At 46.5% G+C, this 13,097-nt stretch overlaps 1 long non-coding RNA gene across 1 annotated transcript in view; it reads left to right on the top strand.

Annotated features, from left to right (window-relative positions):
- Window positions 1-9,073, top strand: part of LOC124544787 — a 103,769-nt gene extending 94,696 nt beyond the window's left edge. The window contains exon 2 of the long non-coding RNA XR_006967564.1: window positions 8,710-9,073. This is a non-coding gene — a long non-coding RNA (uncharacterized LOC124544787). The remainder of the gene's footprint in view (window positions 1-8,709) is intronic.
- The last annotated feature ends 4,024 nt before the right edge of the window (window positions 9,074-13,097 follow it).

Genomic DNA, 13,097 nt, shown 5'->3' with positions numbered 1-13,097 from the left:
GGATGCACGCCAAGACCGTAGGATCCTACGCAGTGCCGTAGGGGACCGCACCGCCACTTCCCAGCAAATTAGGGACACTGTTGCTCCTGGGGTATCGGCGAGGACCATTCGCAACCGTCTCCATGAAGCTGGGCTACGGTCCCGCACACCGTTAGGCCGTCTTCCACTCACGCCCCAACATCGTGCAGCCCGCCTCCAGTGGTGTCGCGACAGGCGTGAATGGAGGGACGAATGGAGACGTGTCGTCTTCAGCGATGAGAGTCGCTTCTGCCTTGGTGCCAATGATGGTCGTATGCGTGTTTGGCGTCGTGCAGGTGAGCGCCACAATCAGGACTGCATACGACCGAGGCACACAGGGCCAACACCCGGCATCATGGTGTGGGGAGCGATCTCCTACACTGGCCGTACACCACTGGTGATCGTCGAGGGGACACTGAATAGTGCACGGTACATCCAAACCGTCATCGAACCCATCGTTCTACCATTCCTAGACGGGCAAGGGAACTTGCTGTTCCAACAGGACAATGCACGTCCGCGTGTATCCCGTGCCACCCAACGTGCTCTAGAAGGTGTAAGTCAACTACCCTGGCCAGCAAGATCTCCGGATCTGTCCCCCATTGAGCATGTTTGGGACTGGATGAAGCGTCGTCTCACGCGGTCTGCACGTCCAGCACGAACGCTGGTCCAACTGAGGCGCCAGGTGGAAATGGCATGGCAAGCCGTTCCACAGGACTACATCCAGCATCTCTATGATCGTCTCCATGGGAGAATAGCAGCCTGCATTGCTGCGAAAGGTGGATATACACTGTACTAGTGCCAACATTGTGCATGCTCTGTTGCCTGTGTCTATGTGCCTGTGGTTCTGTCAGTGTGATCATGTGATGTATCTGACCCCAAGAATGTGTCAATAAAGTTTCCCCTTCCTGGGACAATGAATTCACGGTGTTTTAATTTCAATTTCCAGGAGTGTAAAATAAGCTCTAACATGGAAATAAGCGTTTCCGGACACATGTCCACATAACATCTCTTCTTTATTTGTGTGTGAGGAATGTTTCCTGAAAGTTTGGCCGTACCTTTTTGTAACACCCTGTATATATACTTCTGGAAAACGAAAAAAGAACACCATGAATTCGTCGACCCAGCAGAGGGAAATTTCATTGACACACCCGTGGGGATGCATACAACACATGATCACAAAGACAGAGCCCTACCTATGTGAGTAAAGTCAACAGAGCGTGTGCATTGTCGGCGCTAGTACTGCGTGTACCCTCCTATTGCAACAATGCAGGCTGCAATTCTCCAATGAAGACGATCGTAGAGGTGCCGAATGTAGTCTTGATGGATAGCCTGCCATGCAGTGTCCACCTGGTACCCCAGATGGGCCATTTCCGTTCCAGTCGTGCAGACAGTGCAAGATGACGTTTCATCCAGTCGCAAACAAGCTCCATGGGGGATTGTGCTGGCCAGGGTAGTTGGCGTGCACCTTGAAGAGCTTGTAGGGGGGCACAGGAGACATGTGGACGTGCATTGTCCTGTTGGAATAGCATGTCGCCTTATTGGTGCATGAACGGTAGCAAGACCGGTTGAAAAATGGGTTCAATTTACCGTTCACAGTTCTAAGCTCCCTCTACTATCACCAATGGAGAACGGCCAGTCTAGGATATGGCTCCCCACACCATGATTGATCCTGTGTGCCTCTGTCGTTCACACTCCAGATTTTGCGCTCCCCTGCACGACGCCACACACGTGTTCGACCGTCATTGGCCCCGAGGGAGAAGTGACCCTCATCACTGAAGACGACACGTCTCCATTCGTCCTTCCATAATCGCCTATCGTGACACCACTGGAGGCGGGCTGGGCGATGTTGGAGCGGAAGACGCCATAACTGCACGCGGGATCGTCGCCCTGCTTCAAGGAGACGGTTGCGAACGGTTCTCGATGATCCCCACGAAGCAACAGTGTCCCTAATTTGTTGTGAAGTGACGGTGCGGTCCTGCACGGTACTTCGTAAGAGGCGAACGTCTTGGCGTGCATCTGTGCGTCGCCGCTGTCCGGAACCAAGTCGATGGGCATGTGCGCCTTCTGCTGAGCACTGGCGACAACATCGATGTCCTGGGGAGACCTGTCGCCCCACGTGTTGCGCAATTTTGCGGTATGTCCATCCGGCCTCCCGCAGGCCCACTATACGCCCTCGCTCAAACTCCGTAGTTGCACGAACGGTTCGCGTACACGCTGTTGCAGTGTGCTGACAATGTTGAAGACACACAAGGAGCTCCGTACACCACGGCAAATTGGCTGCCACTGGCTCTGGCGGTGAACAGCTGCTGAGCATGAAACTTCCTGGCAGATTAGAACTGTGTGCCGGACCGAGACTCGAACTCGGGAGCTTTGCCTTTCGCGGGCAAGTGCTCTACCATCTGAGCTACCCAAGCACGACTCACGCCCCGTTCTCACAGCTTTACTTCTGCCAGTACCTCGTCTCCTACCTTCCAAACTTTACAGAAGCTCTCCTGCGAAAGGCAAAGGTCCTGAGTTCGAGTCTCGGTTCGGCACAGAGTTTTAATCTGCCAGGAAGTTTCATATCAGCGCACACTCCGCTGCAGAGTGAAAATCTCATTCTAGCTGCTGAGCGACTTGCAACAGGACGGCCGAAACCGCAGTTCCTGGTGTGTCCGCGGTGTGGCGCGTTTCATCATCGAATGCACTGCCCTCTCATAGTGTCCCGTGCAAGTATAACAGGTCTTATTCACTTGCGTCAGTGTGTTCTTTTTTCATTTTCCAGGAGTGTCTATACTGTATCATAATTAATGACGTAAAAGCATATAGTTGAAAGTACACGATACTAGAAACAAAAAAGTCTCAGTAAACATACGGTCGGAAATGCAGACCTTAAGAGCTACGAGCAATTTTTCATCTTCGATACTGTGAAGCAAATGTTTTCTACTGCAAGTCCTTGCTTTCCGCATTTTTGGAAGTAGTAGCATGAACCTAAACAAGAAAAATTGTCCGGAAGCATTTGCTCGAAAACGTATACCTCTAAAGTTATGAGCAATTGTTCATTAGAAGAGTTGTGTTTCCAAGAAGCGAAGATTAGCACGTGCTCATAGCTCTTAAGGTATGCGTTTTAGAGCCCATGTTTGCTGGCCTGTTTTTGTTCCATACTACTACTTCCCAAAATGTGGAAAGCAAAGAACTTGCAGTAGAAGAGATTTGCTTCACAGTATCGAAGATGAAAAATTGCACGTAGTTCTTAAGGTACGCATTTTCGACCCTATGTTTACTGAGACTTTTTTCCTTATAGTGTCGTGTATTTTCAACTGTATGCGTTTACGCCATTAATTATGATTCACCATGTGTAATTTAAATAAATAAATATATATAACTTAAAAGGCAACAAAGTGCAGATTCAGGTTCTGCGCGAAGTTTTAAGTCCTGTCTTAACTGCAGACTAAACATGATGATTTTCACTCCCGCCTTACCTTTTGTGGCTCTTTCTCACCACAGAATAATTAGTGTGCTGAGGTAAAATGTGAAATGCGATCTAGGATTCTATCTAATTCCGACCCCCACTTATATATACTGAGCCGTGTATCGACTGGTGCTACACCTAGTGTTTAAATTGCATTGGTTTTTCTTTTCTTCCCCTGACATGTTTGTTTGATTTGTTGTCTGTCATTAAGTGGCTGCTTGGTTGTCTTTCCCTCTGCTATCGATATCGGCGTTTGATCCGGGAAACTGCCATGGAGAAAGTGAGATCTTTGACTGGTGGTAACTTCGTGTGGTGGCGCGGAAGTAGGGGCGTGCGCTCAGAGAGTCTGGTGTAGACGGGAGGGCAGTGTGGCTCGCCAGCGCGGACCAGGCGTGGTCGGTTGTACCGAGTCGCCACGTGAGGTATGTCGGTTGTGTGTAGCGAGCGGGTCGAGTTGACGGAAGAGCTCCCCTCGGGTTGGTTGCATACAGAATCGCCCCACGAGTAATTGCTGTTCATTTCACTTTGGTGGGACGTTAACAAGCTTCTTTAAGTCCTCCGTTTCAACACTGGAGTTTAAAAAGGAGACACGTAACATGAAGGAGCGGTCACTACCCGTCAACGTTGCAGAGAAGACGTGAACTCCGATGACACAGCGAGTTGTCGCGTGACCGTGGCGTGTTGGGTACGCTGGCGACGCGTGCGCGGTCGGATGTGTGGATCCTTGCCATCGGAGGTCGTGTACTGCCTGTTCGAGCATAATTGCAAGTTAAGTTAGTGGAAGGTTTAATCATTAAGTAATAAGTTTGCGTAACCAGTGAATCTTCTGCCTTGTGGCCTCTGAGGTTCGGGTTTCCTGTGCCCGGCACTGGTGTATTTGAAGACAGTGATCTTTCCTTCTCCTCTCGTTACTGCCCGATGGGAGGTGCCGGCCGCGGTGGTCTCACGGTTCTAGGCGCGCAGTCCGGAACCGCGCCACTGCTACGGTCGCAGGTTCGAATCCTGCCTCGGGCATGGATGTGTGTGGTGTCCTTAGGTTAGTTAGGTTTAAGTAGTTCTAAGTTCTAGGGGACTGATGACCACAGCTGTTAAGTCCCATAGTGCTCAGAGCCATTTGAACCATTTGAACAGATGGGAGGTGTAGTTTCGGCAGTTTAATTGTTTCGCTATTCTGCCGTGTGTTATGAGTAAATTCATGCTTCTTGGTTGATCATGTGGTCGCTCATTCAGGAGTGTGTGGTGTAATGTTTTTGCACGAGGTTGGCTATAATTCTGTCAGCAAGTTAAGCCATCTTATTACAAGTTTTCGCTGGCTAAAGGTCGGTGCAGTGACTAACCTGAGAGTGGCAATTGTGTTGAAACCTTCCCGTCTCCTCTATATCTCTTTTGTTACGCATAACCTTCCCTTTTACAATAACCTATGTAACCTTCCCTTAGGATTTCTATCTCTTGCTTAATAATAACAAATGAAATCTCCCCTTTGAAATTTATTCTCTTTCTCAATCTTCACATACAAATTTAATTGCAGTTTTTTAAAAGTGATTTTCGGATTATTTCGACGAAACATAGAACGTGTCGTTGTCGTGTGGCCCTCAGTCGTTATCTGCTATAACCCAAAACTGTTCCTTACCTTTTTTACTGTTACTGGATCGCCATCTGACTGCTATATCGAACTGCGACATGAATATACTTACACTGTTTCACTATCCTCTATTAGTTGCTGGTGGGCTGTCATAATAAGTGGTTGTATTTATTGCCAAAGCTGACGTTATTTTTTAATAGCAAAGCTGAAGTTATTCTTTAATTAATTTGACTGAAGTTACGTAATTCATAGTTAAACTTTTTCTTGAGAATAATAAAATTTTGCAAAGTTTTACGTTGATGGTTTTTGGGATGGATTATAATTAGAAATGCAATATTGCTGGCAAAAGTTAATTGTATTCTGAATGAAATGATTTTACAAACGTTCAAATGGGACTTATTTTTTACAATAATCTTACAACTAGCAATACGCAAACATACCTTCAGTAGTCTTGAGTTTCTCAAAAAATTAATTCAATAATATTAGCTCCTCTTACGATAATAGTTAGCTGATGTCTCTGTACATCCGTTTATAATCTCTTGTAAATCATAACTGGTGCCTGGTAGGCACACCGCTTCTCTCAACTTCTCACTTCAGACCTGCTACCGACTCGCTTCACTTCTCGCTTACTACTGACTTCCTACGAACGCTAAAGTGCGGTCTCTCCTGCCAACAATGCTTTCTGGTGCAAACAATCCCTGCTACCATTACAAAATGTATCAATGCGCGGTCTTTCCTGCACTTTTCTTAAAATGTATCCATACGCGGTCTCTCCCGCCCTTTTTAAAATTATATCAGTTTGCAGTCTCTCTTGTCAACAATACTTTGGTGCAGACATTCCCTGCTACCCCAATTATTTCCAACATGACAAATATTAATTATTCCTACTTAATCCTATTAATAAAATATAAACATCTTTCATAAATTGTGATTTGACAATAGACAATAGAAATATACACGTCTTACAGTGTTTACGGGCGTATTTAAATTGGTCAGTATTCTGCCTAGCCTGAGCATCCCTGAGTGGGTGATTTATGGCCGCCTTACACGGGTCCGTCATATCTGTTATGTTCTAATGATATTCCAGGACACTTTTGTTTAAAAACCTCTTTAAATTCCTCCAATCCTTTATTGCTACTAATCGTGTGTTTGCTGAGACCTTTGCTTTTTTTTTTAATGGCGGTGTTGGTAGCTTCACTACCTCACCGTACTTTATTAACAAAGTTCTGTACTTTAGTAGCCTGTTTACTAATTGCTATAAATTACTTGATTGCCATTAGCGACGTGTTTTGAAAGGTTGTATTGGCGTGCTGCTCGTTTCTGTAAGATATGAATAAAACATTTGTGTGTGAAAATCTCAACTCGACAGTAAACTACTAGAAATTTGGCCCCGTTTCCCAACGTGTGGTGTGGCTTGTAGTAACCGTAACCACTGTGTGTGTCAATACATATGGGAGGGTCAGAATTAGATAAAATGATAGATTGCATTTTATAATTTGAAGAAACTGCTCTGGCAAAACTCAGCGCCCTACGCCCATGGAATTGTCGCACAGCCTGCTCCACTTCAGCGTTGGTTTGTGGATGTAGAGGATTACTCACTTCGACCTTCATCCTCGACACTCTTCCTTCCTTCTCTGAACATGCAGCTCCAGCGACCAACCGTCTGACGGGACACAACCTCTTCATCATACACGGTCTGTAGGCGTTCATGGATGACTCACACACTAGTCCCACGTGCCCATTCATATTGGACAACAGCACGCACTTCCATTGGCGACCATGTTACCAGTACACGTCGGTTTGACATCGTGTTCACTTTTTTCCTCAGTATGTAACTGACGTGTTGAGTTCTGGCAGCATGTTTGTATACAGTGTCATATAAAGTTAAGTACATTATATTACTGAGGCACTGCCACTTAAAATGCAAGAGATATGATAAAATGAAAATATACATGAGTGGTCCATCTCACCCATTGGTGACAGATGGACGACATAAAATATGGCTGTACATGAAGAAAAGAGTGAATTAAAATTCCATATACGTACATGTGACTGAAGTAACATTTCTTGAACCTCTGTTTGCTAAAACACTGCCAGGTTCGTTGTTCAACTGCAGTCCCGTTTCAACTGTGTGGTAGATGTGTCCCGATTTAACAAACAAGTCGTTTTCGTACATCACAGTTTCAAGTAGTTTTCTGGCCGCTGTAGTCGAGCGGTTCCAGGCGCTTCAGTCCAGAACCGCTCTGGTGCTACGGTCGCAGGTTCGAATCCTGTCTCGGGCATGGATGTGTGTGATGTCCTTAGGTTAGTTAGGTTTAAGTAGTTCTAAGTCTTACGGGACCGATGACCTCAGATGTTAAGTCCCGTAGTGCTTAGAGCCATTTTCAAGAAGTCTGAAATACTTTTACAGTGGCTTCATTCAGCCCTTTCCCTCGATCAACCTACACACCTTCTATCTTTCTTGTAAGGATATTTTGATTACGTCTAACAAAGGAGATGAGCCAGTCGTAACTGGCTTTTTTTGATTGACTATTAAATGCATGAGGTATGTTTTGTCTTTCTCCTAATTCAAATGCCATACACCTTACTGAATCTCAAGATGAAGTGAAACCTCGCTCTTGCAGTTTCTTAATATGATCAATAAGCTTCCGTTCGTTGATAGTCCCCAGTAAAGGATGAGGTCCCATATAACCCTTAGAATAGGTTTTTTACTGCAGTCTTGTATTTAGCGTTGATACCCATGAAATTGTTTCGCACAGCGTCCATAGCGTTTATTAACGCATATTCAGACCATTTACCATGCTCACAAGACCCATTCATTTGTAATCAGTTGGAATTTTTTGAAACAGAAAAATGGCAGCTTTGAAAACAATACATGTTATTTAATCTCTTTCCAGAGTATCATTAAATTTCCATGATCACCTAAGCTAAATGTAATTGTGATCCAGCTGTCCCACATCAAAACATGTATGCCATCTCTGCCAAATAACACTGGTCCATCGCTCCCAAATAGTACTGGCCAATCTCTCCTGATTGTCAGGGAGAAATGGACCACCTTGACTTCTATCGTTAGGTAGCGAACTCTATAGACATTTTAGATTAGTTTCATCCTCACAAATGTGTCAAGCTCACGGTAAAGGAACTGCATCAATATTGTGCAAACTGAGTCTTAATTCTAAAATTAAGTGACTCCTCATCAAAACTTTTCGGCTTACCTGAACCAAGAGTTTGATTTTTCTGCAGAACTAACACGAATATAACAGCAACACTTGTGCACCACGTTTTTTAACAAAGGACCTGCCTCACAAACGGTGGGGGATGCTCTCTAGATACCCATTTGTGAAATACTCTACCGGTCCATCTCACTCAGTGGACCAACTCTCAAAGACATATCCTATTCGAATAACGTCAGGCATGCCAGTCTGCTGCTACTCTCTCTTCTTCGTCGCTCTGCACATGTGTCATCGCTCCTCTGCTGACGCCCCTTCCATCGTTAAACCAGAAACGGGTGTGGATTCAAATGGCATTTGATTGTGTCACCTGTACCATCTTCTCTTGCTTTCAGGACATCCTTGTATTGTGCTTGGAGGACAGTGAAGTGTATGGCAGCTCGCACACACAGCCTTTCTGCTGACACCTCGTTTTATTTGTGTTGCAGCGCGAGACGTGGCTGGCGTGAACTGCGTGCCTGGAACCAGCTTCACGCATGGCTGCGATGTGTGTCGTTGCCGCGCGGATGGCCACAGCGGCGCCTGCACCAACCGTCACTGTACCAGCGGAGACACCTAGCCTGGAGCCCCGAGCCCCCAAACCTGGAGCCCCGCAGGTGTGGAGCCCCACAGCCTGGAACCCCCTAGCCTTGAACCCAATAGCCTGGTGCCCCTAGCTTGGAACCTCCCAGGCTGCTCTAGTGGGTTCCAGAGGCAGCTCCAAACGGTCCTGAGCTGTGTCTGCCACTCTGACATTTTGTTGTGCATCTTCCTACTTTTCTGTACAAACTCCAATAAATTCATTAAAGCTGCCGCTATATTCTCATTCTACACAACCTTACATCTACCCAGATTGAGACAATACTTCATAGGGGCTAAAGTGTCCCTGAGTGTGCTAATCACAGATTCAACTGGGAGTTACAGGGTGTTCATGGTGCCACCTTGCTGGTCGTTCCTCACTGACATCTCGCTACGATCCTCACCACGCAGTAGTATCAACCTGGTTTTTATTTGGATCAGCAGTCGTCGCCGCCCATGCTGAATCTTGAGCCATGATTAGCCGCTTCAAGATAACTCTAATAGTGCTGTGTATGGCTGCGCCTCGTTGTGTGGTTTCCCGCACACCACAAATCAACTTCAGCATCTTAATCTACATCCATATACTGGAAATTACGATGAAGTGCAGGCTAGAAGATACTTCCAGTTGTACCAGATATTAAAGTTTCTTTCCATTCCAGCCGCGAACGTAGCGTGGGAAATTGACTTCTTAAATGCTCTTTGTAGGCTGCGACTGGATTTATCTAATCTTCACAATCAGTGCAAGAGCAATATCTAGGGAACTATGGTAGCTTCCTATGAGGAGTCAAATGGAAACCGAAAGTCCGCCACAAGAGGACATGGAATGGTTGCATTCAAAAGTAATTACCACACTTGTTAAGACATTTATCCCACTGGGAGATGAGACAAACAATTCCTGTTTCGTAAAAGATGGTCGGCCGCTGACAGATCCACAAACACATCGACTCTTGCCCTTCCTTGTCTGACTGAAACTGACATCCACAAATGTCTTTCTTCAGGTCGCCAAAGATGTGGAAATCACACAGTGAAAGATCCGGGGAGTACAGAGGATGTTATAGCGTTTACCGTCCAAATAGCTGATCTGTGATATTCGTCTGATTAGCAGTGTGGGAGTGGGCGCTATTGTGCAGTAGGATAATTCAGTCCGACAGCATCCTTACAACTCGAGTGCTTACATCAAAGCCAGAAGTGGAGACATCCCACATCTCCCCCACCAAAAAGATCCAAATCTGTTCGCACAAGTTCTGGTAAGGTCCTGATGACTTTCTCCTTTGACTGCAGTGGTTCTCTGTTCATCGAATTCCTGGTGCGTGAAACTACGGCCGATGCACACCGCTATGAGGACACTTTGCGAAAACTGAGACTTGCCCAGGAATGCTTAAGAGGGAATCATCCTGTTGCACAATACTGCCCACTCCCACACTGCTAATCAGACTGTCTCTGCTTCAGCAGTTTGCGAAACACTACAACATCCTCTGTCTAGCCCGGAACTGCGTGGTTTTCAGTTCTTTGGCAAACCGAAGAAAGACGCACGTGCACGTGGGTTTCAGTCGTAAGAGGAAGTGCAGAAGTGGATGCGGTTATGGATCCATTGGCAGCTATCTGCGCTCTCTGAAACAATAATAGATCGTTTCGTCTCCAACTGGGATAAATGTCTTAACGTGTGTGGTTGTTATTTTTGAATGGAGCCATTCTGTAGTCGCGTCGTGGCAGATGTTCTGTTTTGATTTGAATGCCCGTTATAGATTCCTCACTTAATACTACCACTTAACACTTTTTAAGGAGTCCTGCGAGGGAGAGTTTGCATCTAACCTCAAGAACCTGCCACTTCAGATTTCTGCATTTCTATAATGCTCTATCATGGATCATATATGCGACCTTGGTCTTGACATTTTCTGTATACTTCCGCCGCGCGGTTAGAGGCGCCATGTCACTGATTGCACGGCCCCTCCCGCCGGAGGATCGAGTCATCCTTCGGGCATGGGTGTGTGTTGTTCTTAGCACACGTTAATTTAAGTTAGTTTAAGTAATGTGTAAGTCTAGGGACCGATTACCTCAGCAGTTCGGTCCCTTAGGAATTGACATACATTTGAACATTTTGTACACTTCCGGGGTCTGCCAATAGTGTTATTTGGTATCTACATCTACATCCACACTCCGCAAGCCACCTGACGTTGTGTGGCGGAGGGTACCTTGAGTACCTCTATCGGTTCTCCCTTCTATTCCACTCTCGTATTGTTTGTGGAAAGAAAGATTGTCGGTATGCCTATGTGTGGGCTCTAATCTCTCTGATTTTATCCTCATGGTCTCTTCGCGAGATATACGTAGCATGGAGCAATATACTGCTTGACCCCTCGGTGAAGGTATGTTCTCGAAACTTCAACAAAAGCCCGTACCGAGCTACTGAGCGTCTCTGTTGCAGAGTCTTCCACTGGAGTTTGTCTGTCATCTCCGTAACGCTTTCGCGATTACTAAATGATCCTGTAACGAAGCGCGCTGCTCTCCGTTGGATATTGTCTATCTCTTCTATCAACCCTATCTGGTACGGATCCCACACCGGTGAGCAGTATTCAAGCAGTTGGCGAACAAGTGTACTGTAAGTATCGATGCTATACACTTGATCAATGTTCTAGGATGAGTCATGTGACTGTAAGCTATCACTTTTTAGACTGTTCCCGGAATATGCAGACACTAATGTTATGATACACTCATGCTCTTAAATTAAGGATAATTGCAGAATGTGGTGCCAGACAACGTGATACTACACGAAACTGGCGCTGATAGCATAGGTACATAGGGAACATAGACGACACAGACACACTGTAAGTCCACGGTATCGGTGATAAGTTGAGAAAACCGTCCTGAAACACATGTGCTACAAAACGCAACTGTTTCCTGTGCACGTACTCCGACGTAAATATGGGATATGATCACCATGTACACGTCCACAGGCCGCACAACGGGTTGGCATACTCTGGATCAGGTGGTCGAGCAGCTGCTGGCGTATAGCCTCCCATTGTTGCACCAGTGCCTGTCGGAGTTCCTGAAATGTCCTAGGGGTTTGAAGACGTGCAGCGATGCGTCGACCGAGAGCATCCCGGATGTGCTCCATGGGGTTTAGGTCTGGAGAACAGGCAGGCCACTCCATTCGACTGATAACTTCTGTTTCAAGGTACTCCTCCATGATGGCAGCTCGGTGGGGCCGTGCGTTATCATCCATCAGGAGGAACGTGGGTCAACTGGACCCCTGAAAAGGCGAACATACTGGTGCAAAATGACGTCCCGATACACCTGACCTGTTACAGTTCCTCTGTCAAAGACATGCAGGGGTGTACGTGCACCAATCATAATCCCACCCCACACCATCAAACCACGACCTCTATATAGGTCCCTTTCGAGGACATTAAGAGGTTGGTATCTGGTTCCTGGTTCACGCCAGATAAAAACCCGGTGAGAATCACTGTTCAGACTATACCTGGACTCGTCGGTGAACATTACCTGGGACCACTGTTCCAATGACCATATACTGTGTTCTTGACACCAAGCTTTACGGGCTCTCCTGTGACCAGGGGTCAGTGGAATGCACCTTTCAGGTTTCGGGGCGAATAAACCATGTCTGTTCAGTCGTCTGTAGACTGCGTGTCTAGAGACAACTGTTCCAGTGGCTGCAGTAAGGTCTCGAGCAAGGCTATCTGCAGTACTCCGTGGTCGTCTGCGGGCACTGATGGTGAGATATCGGTCTTTTCGTCGTGTTGTGCACTGTGGACATCCCGTACTGTAGCGCCAGGACACGTTTACTGTCTGCTGGAATCGTTGCCATAATCCTGAGATCACACTTTGTGGCACACGGAGGGCCCGTGCTATGACCTGCTATGTTTGACCAGCCTCCAGTTACCCTAGTATTCTAACCCTCATAACGTCATCAGTATGTGTTCTCTGAGCCATTTTCAGCACACAGTCACCATTAGGACGTCTGAAAAGTCTGCACACTTACTTGCTGCACCGTACTCAGACAAGCAGCAACGCACCTCTGAGTATGTGGACTGCTGCCAGCGCCACCGTGCGACGACCGCAGGTCAAATGCACCGTATGGTCATACCCCGAGGTGATTTAAACCCTCAAGCCGCCCACTAGAGCGTTGTTTCAGCATGTATCAGCATTATCCTTAATTTATGAGTATGATTGTAGTTACAAGTGGCGGTTTTAAACAGATACCTGTTTCAGCCGATTTTTAATGCAAAGCTGTCAGTGACCAGAG

This window comes from Schistocerca americana, chromosome 8, assembly GCF_021461395.2.
Source record: "Schistocerca americana isolate TAMUIC-IGC-003095 chromosome 8, iqSchAmer2.1, whole genome shotgun sequence".
Lineage (NCBI taxonomy): Eukaryota > Metazoa > Arthropoda > Insecta > Orthoptera > Acrididae > Schistocerca > Schistocerca americana.
Note: the sequence above shows the minus strand (reverse complement) of the source record. Positions and strands in the feature narration are given on the sequence as shown.